Raw genomic sequence first — 17882 nt, 5'->3', positions numbered from 1 at the left:
AATATATATATGTGTGTATATAAATGTACACACATACACACTGTATATAAGAAAATGCACATACTGATGAGTATGAGGTATAAGGTAACAGGTAAAGGTAAGGTAGCAGTTCCAAAACTGTTTTTGTTAATAAGTTGGTATGTGATGAGACCACAGTCATTTAGAAATACATTACAAAAAAACACAGTGAAAATAAAGTGGCATTTTGAGGGTTAAGGTCTGTTGCCATGGTAAATGTGCGGTGTAATTGAAGAGTGCGCGCAACCAGCACAGTATGACTGACAGGACTGGAAAGTTATTATTATTTTTTTTTTTAGGTGAGGGAATTTTTTATTTTATAACAAGTTATAAAAATAACGTTAGAATAATGACACCGACATAAAACTTGACAACATCTCATTTGACCGTAGATACTGAATGAGGAAAAAGCGTTTTTCTCAGGTAGGCCTACTTTTAGAAGAGTCAACCACTTTCAAGCACGTCTTTCAAAATAATAGTCTAGCGTCAGAAAAAACAGAATTACGTTTGTTGTTTCTTTGACTGCACACTCCGCGACCCACTCAAAACGTTTTTGCGACCCACCAGTTGAGAAACACTGCTTTAATTAATGTTTTTTGATGACTTAAGGTTAACTAAAGAGCATGAGACGTCTGCTGGCCAGTAACGTTAACGTTATTTGGCATAGTAGCCCATTTCATTCTGTTACAAACAGATTTGTATTATGCTATTGTTTTTGATAGTGTTATACATTTCTTTCAGATATTAACGATGATCACTGCGTTTGTCTTACCGATTGTGGTATCTTCCTGTCAGCAATTAAGTTACAGATTGTCTATAAGCTTTTTTTATGAATGTACAATGTTGCCAGATATTGCTACGAAAAACAAGCAATTACAAAAAGAAAGAAAAAGATATCCGAAATAAGTTCAAAGCTTGTGTTTTGTAAATAAGAATATATCACTAACACTAACGTTCAACTTTCCACTTTATAAACGCCCCAAAGTGTCACAATAAATTGGAAAAACGAGTCAAACCACACGTATAATAGGTGGATCTGGCAACAAACGGAGACTGCACCCGCGCTCTCACTCAACGCGCTCTCAAGCCCCGTTCACTGCGCTAGCTTCTCGCAGCGACATGAATTGCAAACACTCATGTGATATGAGGTGGTTTAAACGGCTAAATAATCATTCAGAGAGCTTGAGATTTTATTTTTGAATATAAAAAAATGACCGAGGTCCGGACCTCGGTGACCTCATAGCTGGCTACGGCCGTGTTCACTTCATTCTCTCCAGCTCGCTTGGCTCACACTAGACTGTGGGCACTGAGAATTTAGCTGGGCATGACGAGTGGAGCCGTGTTGTGTTTTGCTTGTCTAAACAGATCCTGACATTCTAGTTGTGATGCCCGCACCGGAGAAGCTTTTGGGCCAGTTTGGAATGAATGAGGGTGGTGGGTGTGTATCAAGGTTGCTGGTTAGCATGCCCCTGTAAGCACCTGCTGGTAGATACCATAACTATATACTCTGTGTGACTTTTCCATAAATGGCCATTCAAAAGTTTGTGACTAAATAAACTAAGCAGGTTTAAGTCAAGATTTTATTTTTCTCTTGACCATAGATGATACAAAGTCTCATCTCAATTCATCTGATGAATGCTATACCCACTCCTTTTAAGGGGAGGTTCACCCCAAAATCTCATGTCTTTCCAAACCTGTATGAGTTTCTTTCTTATGTTGAACATAACAGAAGATATTCTGAAGAATGCTGGTAATCAGACAGTCGATGGCCCCCTACTTTTTTACTTTTTAACAATTGTTTGGTTCTTCAAAATATCTTCTTTTGTGTTCAACATATGAAAGAAACTTAGAAACAAGTAGTCAAGCAAGTAGTTTGTAGTGAAACGATCATATTTGCCAAGAATTGACCCACAGAATTGGCACAGAAGACCCTGAAGGCTTCTTGCCCCAGGTTGAGGGTCATCTTACTCCAGTTGTGGGGTATAATTTGACTTTTTGTCCTATGACAACTAAATTATCTTTTTTTTTTCTTTTTTTTTTTTTTTTGCAGCACTATCTGCACATCTGTAACAATTTCAAAGTTAATGCTCGTTATTCTTAAAGGGGACAATAGAGCAACAAAATCTGAATCTTTTAAATGCTTGTAAGTGTTTGACCACTAGGGGACAGTGTATGATAAGCTCTACCACTCTTGATAGCACTGGGTCATTTTAGATCGTTTATATATTTGTCTCATTCATATTTGTAATTTTGCTGGGCTCATGCAGGGTAACTCTGTAATGAGAAAACCGCAGAACTGAAACTGTCATGGCAGGGGACAGAATCACACAGTATGTGAACCAGTAGGCCTGTATGACTCACACGATGGGCTTAATATCATCATAAGCTTGTTGCAATAGAAACATCTCTTGATCATTCTCTCCTAAGTCTCTCGGTCTCTTGTTCTTGTTGTGACTGATGTGTGTTTTCCAACTGCAGGGATATTATTGGATGGCACGCTGAACTACACACCGTGCTCAAGCAAACTCCTCTCTCACCATGAGTTTCCAGTCTGCCTGTAATAATATTGTTCCTCAAACTCCTCTACAAACACATCACCTCTTTACTCCCCGTTCCCCTCAGTTAGCCTGCGTCGCAATGGCGCCAGCAGTCACCAGAACCCTGGCACAGAGGCCGGGAAATGTGGTTGCCATGCCAACCATTGTGGTCAGTAAGAGGGACGCTTATAGGCGGGTAACAATGATCTTCACAAGTAATGAGAATCCAGAAGAACTGAAGAAAAACAAATAGCGATGGCCTGCATAGGAAAAATACCTCATGCAGCAGTTTCGATATTCTGAGGTTTGCCCTGGCTTGAGTTTGAAATGCTGCAATAGGATCGCTTACTCACTGCGAAACGTCTGTGGGATCTGCTGTGTATATGCCAGCCCAGGGGCCTCAGCTGGATTCGCTTTACACATGTAATCCATCAGGTGCGTGTGATGCAAACTCACGCGGGTTAAACATACTGCTCGCAAACACATCCCGGATCATGTGTGAGTTGATGAGGAACCGATGACAGCCGTGTATAATTCTCTAACTGCTGGCATGTAGCATCGCTTCTGTGGTATACTGTAAACTGCCTCGGTGCCTAGTTAGGCCTGACTAAAGTACAAAAACATCAGGCCGGTATCGCTATATGGCTGGAATAGTAAATATTGACCATTTCTGTTGCCTTGCCCTGTTCTCTTCTCTGTGATTGTTTGGTCTAATGTGGAGCTTGAGCATTCAGTGGGTTTGGGTTGATGGAAGTGAAGGTTTGAGTGTGTGTTGTGAGGAAATACTACCCTTACAAAACAGAACTGTGGTGGTATTTCAGCCATTAACAGACAAGGCTATGAAATATGGATATAATTTTGTGATATTTATAGAACCAATTTAACTTTAGCTAAATAAATATCATGAATAATTTCAGGCCAGTGTCCATGTGATGCAGGCTTTATGTGAGTTATGTATAGTGGTGGGTGATATATCAGTAGACACCATTAACCAGTAGAAATTTGTCAACCGTCTCTATCGCTGTTACAAGCTTGCATGATTTTGCTGTGCTACATGGCCACAAAAACTTATCGTTTGCATACATTTTTAAACATTGCTCTTTAAAAACAAGTGATTTTAAGCCGTTTAAATGCAATCAGCAGCGATAGAGAGCTCATTTCGAACTTTGCTGCTGTACCGTGGGTGCAGCAGGCGCAATGATATTACGCAGTGCCTGAAAGTAGTCCCCAGCTATATCATAATTAGTTACCTAGCTGGGGACTACTTTCAGGCGCTGTGTAATATCATGGGACAGCAGCAAAGTTCCTTGATTATTACGCCAGAATGAGAGTATAGTTCCTAGCCATATCGGCCTAGAAAATCTCAACTTTTCATTTTCCATCAGTTTTAGTACACGATGTAACTACAGAAGAGTCAAGTTTTAAATAAGAAAGTTATCAAAACTCTTTGGTCATGTTTGAGCGAGATGCTAACGGTCTAATCAGATTCAATGATCTATGCTAAGCTATGCTAAAAGTGCTACCGTCAGACCCGGAGATCGCAACTGTTTAACTCTTGGGGAGTTGTAAAATGAGCCTATTTTCAAAAAAAAGTGGAGTGTTCCTTTAAAGGAATACAGGAAGATAAAGGGTCTAAAAAAACATTTGCCTCTAGTGCATGCTTTCATAGAAAAACCATGGAAAAGCAGCGCAGTAGAACACAAAACAGCATTCTGTGTGAACGATCTGGAGGAGGTTCTAGAAATGCTAACATTTCTTTTGGCGGCCACACACCAAATGATAGGTCTGATTTTCACTCACTGACAGTTTTCTGGAGATCGGCAACAAAAAGCCTAAAATCTGAGGCAAATCGATGCCTGATCACGTGACGTGTGATGATCGCATAGTGTGAATTATCTATGATGTGATCTGAGAAATGCACAAATGCCTGAGAAATATGAAGCAGGCTGATATCTGGACCTGGAGTCTTCCAGTGTGAAATGTGTTTTGACTGGAAATGACATCAGCGGAACTGGACTGTAGACTCCATCACCCAACATCATTTCCTGACCTCACTGTGCTCATGTGTCTGATTAGGAGCAAATCCCTGCATCCGTGTTCCAACATGTATTGGAAGCTTTCCCAGACAAATGAAGGCTATTAGAAGGGACCAACTCCCTACAAAAGTTGTGATGAAATGTAAGTAGTGATAGAAATTTTCCTCCTTATCGGGATGTACACCTTTGTGAACCTCAGACAAGAAAAAATGTAGGGCAGGGGCTTGGTTCTATGAATCATTATTGATTGAATGTTGAGATGTGGGCATCACACTCAAGTAGAGGAAGTCGAACATGAGAAACATACTTGGATGAATCATTCACAATATGATCTATAACACAAAATTTCATTTTGTGCCAAATTTAATACAAATTGTGTTGAAGATGAATGATCAATAAGCACTTATGACTGCATACATTTGTTGATACTTTAAAGAATATGGTATTACTAAATCCAATTAACTAAAGCCTATTTTAGAAGTGTAGGCTGTATTTGGTTTTAGAGTGTCTAGGTCAGTTCATAGTGAGTGTGCTCCAGTGTGTAGTGTTATTAAACAGTGTTTGTGTGATTGTGTGTGTCAGGGCACTGCTGAGCAGGTGTTAGTGAAGCTGCTCTTTAAGAAGGCTGAACCATTGGCACAGCTCAGAGGAATGTGAAAAAGAGAGAGAAAACGAAAGAGAGGAAGTTGGGCAAGAGAAGAGAGGAGTTAAGGAAGAGGAAAGTAACTGCTGTAAAGTGGATTTCCTGGCTGGAAGACAGCTGGTCATTCTCGTGGGACTCATTACGGCTCTGACAATCCAGTGTTAAACACAGCCTCATGTACATGCAAAACTAGGTCTCTGTTTGCCATGAATGTAAAGCCATGCTAATAAATTTTCTGACCAGCAGCTCCCTTCCTTTCTATATCCCTCCATTTGTGTATTTATAGTGATAATTCACCCCAAAAATGAAATGCTGTCATCATTCAGATTTTTAGAAAAATTGCATGTTTTTTCATGCAATTAAAGTCAGTATGGGTCCAGTGTTGTTTCATTCATTGTATGGACACAAACTGTTGAATCATTCCTCAAAATCGAATATTCTATAACTGATTTCTGTTCCACAGAAGAAAGTCAGTTATACAGGTTTGGAATGGCATAAGGGTGAGTAAATGATGACAGAATTTTCATTTTTAGCTGAACTATCCCTTTAAAGGTTGTTGAGTCATCTGTCTCATTTGGTCCTCCAGTGACCAGATTTGACATTCTGATAGTGAATATGGTGATGAGACAGTTAACAACTATAATACTGAACACAATCTCCAGCAGGCAGCCTCATGGCTCACTCTCACAGTTGTTATTTAGGGAACTGTGATAGACTGAACTGACGTTAAAAGTGTGAGAAGATTTTGCTATATTCAGAGTTCACATTGTAATAAGCGATATAAATTCAGAGCCCATCTGAGACATCTCATACATTTCTGATGCTCAAAAGCTCACTCTTACACTTGCTGTCTTGCATGTTATGTGAGTGGGAGACTGCTTTGTGCCTATAGTTTGGTCGTGAATGCAAAGACGGGATATTTTTAGAGCTTTGATATATTGCATGCTTTTTTTGCATGTAGTAATTTCTTTGTGTGAGACAGAACCTTGTTTGAGGGATAAATCATAGAAAAGCCAGCGGTAGTGTTCAAGATTTGCTAGTTCGTATTTTAACATGACTGGCATTAAAAGTTTGCAGAAATATATATATATATATATATTTTTTTTACACAGAAATTAGCATATAACCTATCTGGAAAAATAAAATAATCTACAATCATTTATACAGTATAAAGGTAGAAGAGAATCTTCTGTGTGCACTAATTTTATTTTTTTAAATTAATACTTCATCATAGATAAATGAAGTCAATCAAAGTGACAGGGAAGGCATTTATAATGTTACCAAAGATTGCAAATAATCTTGAAAAAAAGTATCAAATTTTTCACAAAAATATTAGCTTTCCTGTAGCTCAGATAGTAGAGCATGGCGCTAGCATTCGATTCCCAGGGAAAGCAAGAGTTGATAAAATGTAAAAACTGTAACTTGAATGCAATGTAAGTCGTCTGCTAAATGCATAAATGTAAATATTGAGCAGCAAAACTTTTTTCAAAATTGATAACAGGAAATGTTACTGGGGCACTAAATCATCATATTAAAATGATTTCTAAAAAATCTTGTGGCTGATCTAAAAAATGATGCTGAAAATTCAGCTTTGCATCACAGGAATAAATCACATTGTAATATATATTACAAAAGAAAACAGTTATTTTGTAATTTTATATTATATATATATATATATATAATATTTCACTACTTTAATGAGGATAAGAGACTTAGAAACATCAAAAAATCTTACTGACCCCAAACTTTTGAACATTAGTTTTTATAATAACAGGGGTGTCCAATCCTGTTCCTGGAGGGCCAATGTCCTTCAGATTTCAGCTCCAACTCAACGAACACACCTGAACCAACATTTAAGATGTTTTACTATTCTATTTAAGATATTTAAGCCTATTTATAACCTTTAACTTAAAAAAATATTTTTTGTAATGCTTTTTAAGCATCTGAATAGAATTGCGGCACTGTGTTAGAGCACTGAAAGATCAATCTGAGCAGGATCTGTAATCCGGTTTTCCTGTTTCATGGTTTTTGGCAGTGTAGGCTAGGGGAGAGCGGCAGCTCACATCAGTTCATGGTGCCCCAGAGCATCACTCTAATGTGCAGATGTCCATTTCAGACCAGATGAGCTCACAAATCAATAGCTGCCCTTTAAAACTGTGGGCCCCGCCACAGTCCCAGTGTACCTGGTGTAGTTTACCAGATGCCGTCAGTGCTCCTAGCTGGTCCCCGACCCAATCGCTCTCAGATTGGGACAGATGGCCATGCTGGAGTATTAGAGAGACTGGACTGCATGTCCATTTATTCTCATTAGTCAGGAGTCTGATAAAACCCCAATGCAGTCTAGCCGCTCATTTATTTGGAAAGAGTTCCAACATTCGAGGATATGGTTGGCTTCAGGTGCACAAAACCATACAGATTTCCATTAAAGGGATAGTTGACCCAAAAATGAATCATTTACTCACCCTCAAGTACAAGCTGGTCTCGTTTATACATACTCAAAAAGATATTTAGGTCTAAATTTAAAATTAATGTATTTTAATTGCATGTAAAAATGTCTATCCATTTGGATTACACAGTTTTAACATAAACTAAAGCATATTTGTCATACATAAATGAAACAAGAATGCGATTTCTGTAATAGTACTAATAAACTGAATATGTTTTAAATACGTTTAGATTTATATATAGATTACATATTTATATATGTATTATGAACTTATCATAGATAAATCCAATTTGTTTCAATCTCAACTGTTAACTAATTGAATCTTACTTGTTCCACAGCTCCATTTAAACTGTTAAAATGTAAAAAAATTGTAATTTAAAATTTTCACAACAGATATGTGCTGATTTTAAGGAATTGCATTTAAAAGTGGGATCTAATCAAATAAAGTAGATTAAAATGTTTAATCATAAACTATGCATGATTATTTTTTCTTACGTTCAGTGAAAGTGAATAGTGACCACAGCTGTTGAGAAAGATTCTAAAAGCATAATTTTCAGTGATTATTGATAATGACTATAATTACAGTGTGTTCCTCACTCAAAGCTATCATATGGCTAATCAGGATACTCTGAATATAGCACACAAGTCATATAAACTGCGTTTAAGATTCTTTATTTGAGTTTAATTGTAGCTTTAAAGTCCTTAATCACCATTCACTGTAAATTAATGGAAAAGAGCAGCTTGCACATTCTTCTAAACATCTCCTTTTGTGTTTGACAGAAGAAAGAAGGTCAGACGTAATTGGAATGATGTGAATGTGAATAAATGATGACAGAAATTTAATTTTTTTTGGTAAGCTATCTCTTTAAGTGTCTTTGCAGGGGGTACCCAAACCCCTCAGACCAAGTTAGTGCATATTGAGAGTGCTCTAAAAACTAATAATTTTGTGTTCACGTGCGTTTAGTGGTCACAGTGTCTCTCTCAAGCTGTGACTTCAAGCTTTTGAGGTGTCAGTGTGATGAGGATGTGTGCGTGAGAGAGAGATAGACTAACACAACCGCTGCCTCCACGCCTGTCACCTTTCACCGGGCAGAAAACACATCCTGACATTAAATGAATATTAAAGCCAGCAGCTTCTTTTACTTGGGTTCACTAGCAGGGAAAATGTGTGTCATTTGGAGTGACAGCTCTTGTCGACGTCTCCATCACCTTCCTGAAGGGGCGTTTCCCAGCTGTCAGAGCTTTGAATGACAGGTCACCGTGTGCCATGTACTTCAGTCCGGCTGTACAAATGACCCTCTTCCCTTCTCTCGGCTTTCCCTCAACCCCCTCTTATGTCCATCTTTCCATTCTTCTCACCTCTTTCATAAGTATCTCTATTGTGTTGCTTATGTTTTTAGCCTTCAGTGTTAAACACGTGAAGAGCGCCGCTATGCCCCTCCTCATGGGCTGGACCCACATATCCAGACCCATCATCAAACGCTTGACTGCAAGCTAAATAAAATCTACACACACACACACACTCACACACTCTCTCTCTCTGGTATAAAGAGGCCTATTGTCCGCAGGCTGCTTTTGTGAATGTGGAATTATCGCAGGGGATCCTCGAAACCATCTTAGAGCAACTGACAGCTTTATAGAGAGGGAGAGAAGGGGTGGAGGGGAGGGATGGATGGAGTTGGAGATCTAAAGCGGAGACTCCTGGGGGAGTTTAAGAGCTGCTGGCTGCAGTGAGACGGGACGACACGGGGCTACTTCCTGCTCGTCGTTAGGGTCCGGCATCTGCGTCCAGTTCCAAAGCTCCTGCTTTCCGCTGATGCCTCAGCACTTCCCTCGCAATCATAGGATTAACTAGGAGCTCTCTCAGAAAGAGTAACGAACCGTTTGTCTCACCCTAGTAACTAATTGTATCAGGTTGTCAACTGAAAATGACAGATTTAACGTCTTTTCTTTTTGACCTTCAGCTCTCATTTCCATGACAGACAGATCCTGGTATAAAATAGGGATGTAAAGCCATTGGAAATAGTTTCTGTACTGCAAATGAAAGGTTTGGGAATACTAAAAATATGGCAATGTGGTGGAAAAAATTTATTAGTTTTCAACTGTCAAAGTATGATATACTATTATATATACTCGTATTAGAATGAGTTATGAAAGATCATGTAATGGTTGCTGAAAATTTTGCTTTGCCATCACAAGAATAAATTATATTTTATTTATTTATTTATTTTATTTGTATCAAATAAATGCAGCCAAAAATGGACCCAAACCTTTTGAATGGTAGTGTATGTTTAATAATAAAATGCAATATTGTTTCACTCTTTTTTCAGTTATTGGTTTTGCATCTTTCAAGTATGACAGTGAGATGTTGCATTCCAAAAAACTGAGCATTTTATTAATCAGTCTTTGTCTGTTTTCTACGGTGGCCGAGAGAGCTCAACGCGCTGCAAATAGAAAAAACACCTGCAACTTAAGCAAACAACTTCATCAATTTGACAACACATGCGCTGCAAATGCTCACAACACAACCAAATAAAGAAACGCGCTGCAAATAAAATTTTGTATTTGTTTCTGTTGTGAGCATTTGCAGCACCTGCTCTGAAACTGATGAAGATGTTTTCTTGATTTACTGGTGCTTTTTCTATTTGCATGTGTTTTCTGAAGTTGCAGCGCATTGAGCTCTCTCTGCCACCGTAGTTTTCCAGTAAAGCAAATCATGCAGAATCACTTTTAGATATTAAAACACTATTTCAAGGGAATATTCCTAGTAAAAAATGCAATATATTTAAAATACATTTTTCATACTTAGTATAGTGCAAATCTGTTAACATTTACTGGCATATCACTTGAGACTTGCTGATATAAAAATTATAATTCAACTTTATTTGGAGTACTACTTGTGCACAAAGCATATTTTTTAGTATTAAGCCTAAAATGTGTTTTAATGTCACTATTGATGAGGATTGTATGATTGAATGTTTGAATAATATCTGTCTTTAAATGCAAGATATTTAAAGAAATATTCTTGCATTAGTTGGACATCAGCACTACTTCCGTGCAATTAAAGTGCATTAAGTACAAAATTAGTTGTTCCAATTTAGACTTTAAGTAGGCCTATGCCTGTTTAGCATATACCAAAAGCAACTATACAACTGCAGGAAATTTTTATTAACTATACAACTGCAGGGTATTTTTATTAAATATGTATATTTAAGGCATATCTTGAAACAAGTTCATTTTTCCTTCCTCGTGGGCAAAGAGCTTCTTGTTTTAAGCATAAATCTACCCATAAATCTAACAAAATTCTGAAAAAATCCAACCAAAGCATAAATCTAACCAAATATATATACTAAAAGAAACATAATTCAAGATATGTTTTCTTTTCTGAAAATGCTTTGTGCAGCGATTTTGAAAAAAAAAAAAGGCAAATGCATTGAGATTTTTGGTTTCCTTCGACACACTAATGCTCAGTTGGCAACACGAGAAACTTTTATTTCTTCTTTTGTTCATCATTCATGTTTTAAATGACCTTTTGACAACTTTCAGTATATTTAATTTGAGTTTTTTTATTTTTTTATTTGAGGTATAGGTCTAACTGTAACTGTCAATGGGAGCATGGTGGAAACTCAAAAAACAACAAAAGCACATTTTTCAAAATGAAAGATTTAATGTTAATGTTTGTTGATGAACTATCAGTACTAGTCAACGTACTATAATGCATTATGTTAAATGTAACTACCTTCTGAATAGCACAATTATTATTTTTATTTTATTTTTATTTTTTAATTATTTGTTGGCTATTTTTAGTATTCGTATAGAGCAGCTCTTACCATGTTAATAAGAGATATGTTTTGGGTCGAGTGCGTTGCGGATGGCCTGATGGATTTATTTGTGTTGTGGTCCGGTGTGTGAAGGGACTCAGGAGGGTCTTCGTTCCCTGCGTTGTAGTGGGGGGTCCCATGGAATGCCAGGAAATACCACTCCATGCTGTCACTGATACATCACGACACGGCTCTGCGGCCCACTCACACAAATGCCACGTTAGATGCAATTAGTACCAACAGTCACAAACTGAACCGCGTTGATCCACGGGTTATGGGAACGAGTGTGTGTTTGTGTGTGTGTGTGTGTGTGTGTGTATGTGTATGTGTATCTAGAGCGGTGACAGCTGATACTGGTCAGCTGTCTCATTAGTTTTATCATTAGACTAACAGCTGAGTACAGAGTCTTTCCCTCTCTCACTCACTCTTTTCCCTCCTATTTGTCTTTCTTCTCCGTGGTTCTCATGGGAAATACTTGGAGCAGTGCCCCATTTCCATCTACCTCCTACCATATTCAGATATGCCTTATATGAAATGTAAACAAAGGCCAAACCGTTCAACCCTTTCATCATGTTCTACAGTTTCAGACTCATATCCACCGTGCCCTTGCCATATACTCCACTTAGTGTGCCCTGTGAGTTTGTAATGGTGACTCTCATATCCAGCTGTTCTGTGGCTTGTCTAATTGTTGGCATGACAGTGTCAGTGATATGGTAAGGGGATGCCCTGGTCATATGTGCACATCGCTGGATGGCTGAGATAGACTGGCTGGATATGGTCTCACTTTTACTGTCTCTCAAAGATGCACAATAGGACAGTCGCAAAACCAGATTTCAAATATATATACAGTATACATATATTGGTCATAGTCCTTTGTGCCATTATTAAATGAAAATGTGTATAAAAATTATTCATAATCGACAAAGCCCCAAAATAGAAAAATAATCTGCAAAAACAGACATTTAATGGTGATAAATTCAGAATCAGAATCAGAATTAGCTTTATTTGCCAGGTGTGCACAAACACACAAGGAATTTGTTGTGGTTTTTTAAGGTGCTCTTGGTACATACATACACACACACATCTGACATGAGAACAGAAAAACATTTAAATCTTGAGACTTAACAATAAATAATAATAATGTGTATGAACAGTAGATTTATGTACAGATTTGTGCATTATTTACTCTATATACAGCTGTATAAATAAAAAGATATGCATATGTATTTACATAATACTTGAGAAAGAGGCAATAATTAAAGATGGAGAATGAATTACAGAACACAGGTAATGATTCATGTGTTAGCTGTTTAAGCTGGAGATGGCATGGGGGGGGGGGGGGGGGGGATAGTTTTTATGCCTAGATGTTCTCTAGTGCACAGAGATCTGTAGTGTCTGCCTGAGGCGAGAAGTGCAAACAGGTTGTGTCAGGAGTGAGAGGGATCTTTGATGATGTTACCTGTCCGTTTCTTTACTCTGGAGTAGTACAAGTCCTGAGGGCTGGGCAGGTGGACACCAATGATCCTTTCTGCTGTCCTAACAGTCCGTTGCACTCTTCTTAAATCTGATTTGCTGGCTGACCCAAACCAGACAGTTATAGAAGAGCACAGAACTGACTCAATAACAGCTGAGTAAAACTGTGTCATCTGTGCCTGTGGCAAGTTGAACTTTTTCAGCTGACGAAGGAAGTACAACCTCTGCTGGGCCTTTTCACAATGTAGTCAATGTGAATGTCCCACTTCAGGTCCTGAGAGATGGTTGTGCCCAGAAACCTGAATGACTCCACTGCAGCCACAGTGCTGTGATGGAGAGAAAGGGGAGAGCAGGGCGGTTTCTCCTGAAGTCCACTATCACCTCCACTTCATGTTAATCGATCAAATTAATCTATCACTATCCTCTCCGATTCAAGTTAATAATTTGCCAAATTTCATATTGTGACAGCCCTGCTTCTAAGGTAAATTTGTTCTAAAAGACAAGAAGGAAAAATTAAACATAATATGAGTCCAATTCTAATAAATTGTTGCATATATCCTTGGGAATATGACAATAGCACAGAGACTTGCTTCTGCCAATACATCCACAACAAGCTGTGAGCATGTAAGAAATACTGCTGCTGCAAATATAACATACATGAAATAACCCCCTATAACATACATGAATCACCTCGTAGCAGATCTATATATAGGTGGAGCTGGGGAATGTGGGGGGTTTCTGAAGCACGCTGCGAAACTGCTACAACAAGCACTAGTCATATTTTTGAATATTAAGCAGTGAGCTCACTGGCTACCCATACAGGAGAGAACCAATCAGCTGTGCCATGTGGTAATGATGTCATTAGGTCAGATAGAGTTAGACCTATCGGACTGCGCCATCTAGAGTTTCATGCCAGAACTCTGTATATTTTATTCGATGCTAAATAATATTAGTCCAATATTAGTACACAATATTTGTGTGTTATGTATTTTTATGCATATTAGAAGATTGTGTTCTTATATAGCTCACACTAATAAATAAAGGTTCCAAAAAGAGATTTTTGTAGCAATGCAACAAAAGAAAAAAACATTTCAGTGAACAGTTCTTAAAGGGGTCATATGACATTGCTAAAAAGAACATTATTTTGTGCATTTGGTGTAATACCATGTGCTTATGCAGTTGAAGGTTCAAAAAACATATTATTTTCCACATACTATACATTATTGTTGCTCATCTGCCCTTTTTTTTTTTTTTTGAAACGCATTGATTTTTACAAAGCTTATCTTTCTGAAAAGTGCGTTGTGCTCTGATTGGCCAGCTATTCAGTGCGTTGTGATTGGCCGAATACCTCAAATGTGTGATGGAAGTATTACACCCCTTACCATATTTGAAAACACACAGCTTCTCCACAACATGGTGGCAGCGGCAACAATACTACAGTGAGAATAATACACTGTAAAAAAAAATCCGTAGTTTTTACAAAATAATTCTGGCAGCTGTGGTTGCCAGAATAATTTTTTAAAAAATATAGAAAAACTGTAAACATGTAAACACATTTACAGAACAAAACTGTAAAATTTACAGTATAAAACTGCAATTTACAAATAGGGAAATTTGAATATAAACTACTAAATTCAACAACACACACTGCTATTAAAATCTGTTTTGTACCTTTAACATACTGACAACCACCATAATCATGCAGGTGGTAAAAGAGAAAGCCACATGAAGAATCAAAGCTCATCACAAGTTGCTTCAACACAAGCAGAAGTATATACTAATATATAGAATGTGCACAGAGTCACTCATGCAAACACAAAACACCATTATGGTAATACACATGATACTTAAATAACACAACTTTCATTAAATTTCAGAAGATGCAACATATAGCCCAAATGTACATAACTGATAGCAAAAACTATTTAAAAAACATGATTATTTAAACAAAATACTTTCAAATGTGGAGTGTCACGCAGGGAATTCTGGGAATATCAGTTTACAGTTTTTGGCTGTAAATTATACATTGATTTGTTATTTTTACTTTTACAAACTGTACAATTAACATCATTTTACTGTAAAATTACATGAAATGTCTGGTTAGATCTTTTACAGTTTTTCCCTGTATATAGTACAGGTACTCACTGTTTTAACAGTTTTCTTCAGTAGCGTTTTTACACAATTTTATAGTTAAAATTACACTTATTTTTACAGTGTAATTACACCGCCTTTTTTGCATTTACATTTGGGCAGTGTTATGCAAATCTTCCCACACAGTGAAATTAATTTGTGGCGGCGTGTTTGAATGAGGTGTTTTAGGAAGGCGTAGATGAGACTTAACTTTTAGAAAGAATATCTCTTTGGTTTTGAGACTTTAATCTTTGTGACTTTACGGAAGTTCTATATGCACAAACAGCTTGTAACACTCCAAAGACAAAGGAAAACAAGAAATCATGTCATATCACCATTTTTTTTTCTTAGTGTGGTTTTTAATTAATTTTTTTAAATTTTTATTATTTAATTTTTTTTTATAATCTGAACAACCTTTTTCCACTATAAAGAATGTTGTGTGTAATGGAAATATTTCATGGAGGTTCTGAAGTTCTAAAGGAACCATAGATGGCAATAAAAAAATCTTTAAAGCATAACAACATACTAACATCAGACTCTTTTGAAATCATTTGTGAGGCCAGTCTTATACTGTGTGTGCGTGTTGAATTGCTTCCAATGTAGGGTGTTCCAAATCAATCGCTTATTAAATTTCATGGTGGTCGGGATGCTGTCTTAGAAGGCAGCTGGCTGTGTAGGGAATCTGTAGCGATGCAGCTTAGTGTGTTTGGACAGTAGGAGTTTGTGTGAAAGCTCCTTGCATTAAGAAGAGTGACTAGGATGGCCAGAGATGTAATGGAGGTCTGAAACTGCCCTCTGAACCTCCGCCGATAAACTCACAGGAAGTGTAAATATTTGTTCCCGCAAGAGTTTTGACAGGGCTGTCCTATTTACCAGCCTCAGTACCTCATTCAGCACTCTCTGTTTGCTCAGATCTGCATGTTAGTATTGCATGTTATAGTGTATCTGTGCAAGCATTTTTGCAGGTAGTCCTTCTGAAAGTGTTATGTCAGATTAGGCGATTGCTCTGCATGTGTGATCTGAACGACAGCTGCCAGAACTTCTGCCGTCCTCCTATAGGTTTAATGTGCTCAGATTGTGTTACATAATGAACACCCTTAACTGGCAAAATCTCATTTTCTTTTCTCTTGTTTTTATTTCCACACATTTCCTCATCTCTTCTGTTCTTCATAAAGTCCTTTGTATTTTTTCTTCTGTATCCATCTTTATAGTCAGTTTGTATGTCTATAGTAAAATACAACTATGGTTGTATTTTTAGCACTATATTATTGCTCAGTAAAGCACTTTGAACTACTATTTATTTTAATAAAATGTACAATATTTAAGCTACATTACTGGTCAAAAATGTTATAATAATAAAACATTTCCTATGCTTACCAGTGCTGCATTTCTTCTAATCAAAAATACAGTAAAAACAGTAACATTGTGACACATTCTTAAAATATAAAATAACTACTTTCTGATTGATGTATTTTATTTTTGTGATGCAAAGCTGTTTTTAGAATTTTCAGCATCATTACTCCAGTCTTCAGTGTCACATGATCCTTCAGAGATCATAATATGCAGATTTGCTGCTTAAGAAACATCTATGTTGAAAACAGTTGTGCTGCTTCATATTTTTTGTGGAAACCATCATTTTGAAAATGATGTTAAAAGAACAGCATTTATATGAAATATAAATATTTTGTAATAGGCTATAACTTTATAATTGTCTTTGCTGTAACTTTTAAATTTATTGCATCCTTACTGAATAAAAGTATTCGTTTCTGACTCCAAACTTTTCAACAGTATATAAACTTACTTTGCTTTGCAATACTCAGAAGTAATTCACAGTTTGGCATTAGCATGCTGCTAAGCTAACAACATGATACTCCAATAAGTAAATAAGTACTGGCTAATTTATATGTATCTATTTTCAGTACATAAGTTCTGCTAAGAAGTGTCTTAACAATACTTTTCTTTATTTAATAAAATGATTATTTATTAATAATAATATTTATTCTTGTCCTCTATTTTGTAGGGAAATGTTAGTGCCTCTTGCCTACAGGATAAATTGCTTTGTAGTATTCCTCATTTGTAAGTCACTTTAGATAAAAATCCATCTGCCAAATGAATCAATGTGATGTGAATGTAGATTAAATTTTCCCATTGAGCTAATACATTCTGGGATTGCTTTCTCCATGAAGAATACATACAGTTTTACCTGTGAATTTCCATACGCTGCTTTAAAATGCTGTTTTAGTAGGCATCTCACCAGGTTTCGGAACAGAGTGTGTTTAGCGAGTGTTGTTGTGTATAATGAGGAGTCCTGCGGACAGATCAGTGGGTCAGCCAGCACCATAGAGACCCACACAACACACCAGTCACTCAAAACCCAGAGCGGCTAATAGGAAATAGCAAAAACATGGGCCTGAGATGTTTTATATAGGAGATGACATACACACTCTTTTTAAAGAATGCCATGATTTTGAACGAATGCTTTGTTTGTCTTATAGGCATAGTTGTGTGTGTGTGTGTGTGTGTGTGTGTTTGTGGGTTGTCAGACTCTGTTCTCTCTAATTCTCTTTGATTTCTCTGCCGTCTTCTGATCTTTTTACATCCTTTCTCTTCTCTGAGCAGGTTATTGTTTCAGGGCAAGAGCTGTAAAAGGGTTCAATGCTCATAATGTAACCCCCCTCACACACACCGAACTGAGGGCCTGAGGTGAGCGCTAGATGAAAGCGTGAGTCTATAGCAGGCACTCGTCCCTCGAGGATTCTTTGTTGTGTTTTTCTTCTT

This window comes from Barbus barbus (assembly GCF_936440315.1).
Source record: "Barbus barbus genome assembly, chromosome: 18".
Taxonomy (NCBI): Eukaryota; Metazoa; Chordata; class Actinopteri; order Cypriniformes; family Cyprinidae; genus Barbus; species Barbus barbus.
Note: the sequence above shows the minus strand (reverse complement) of the source record.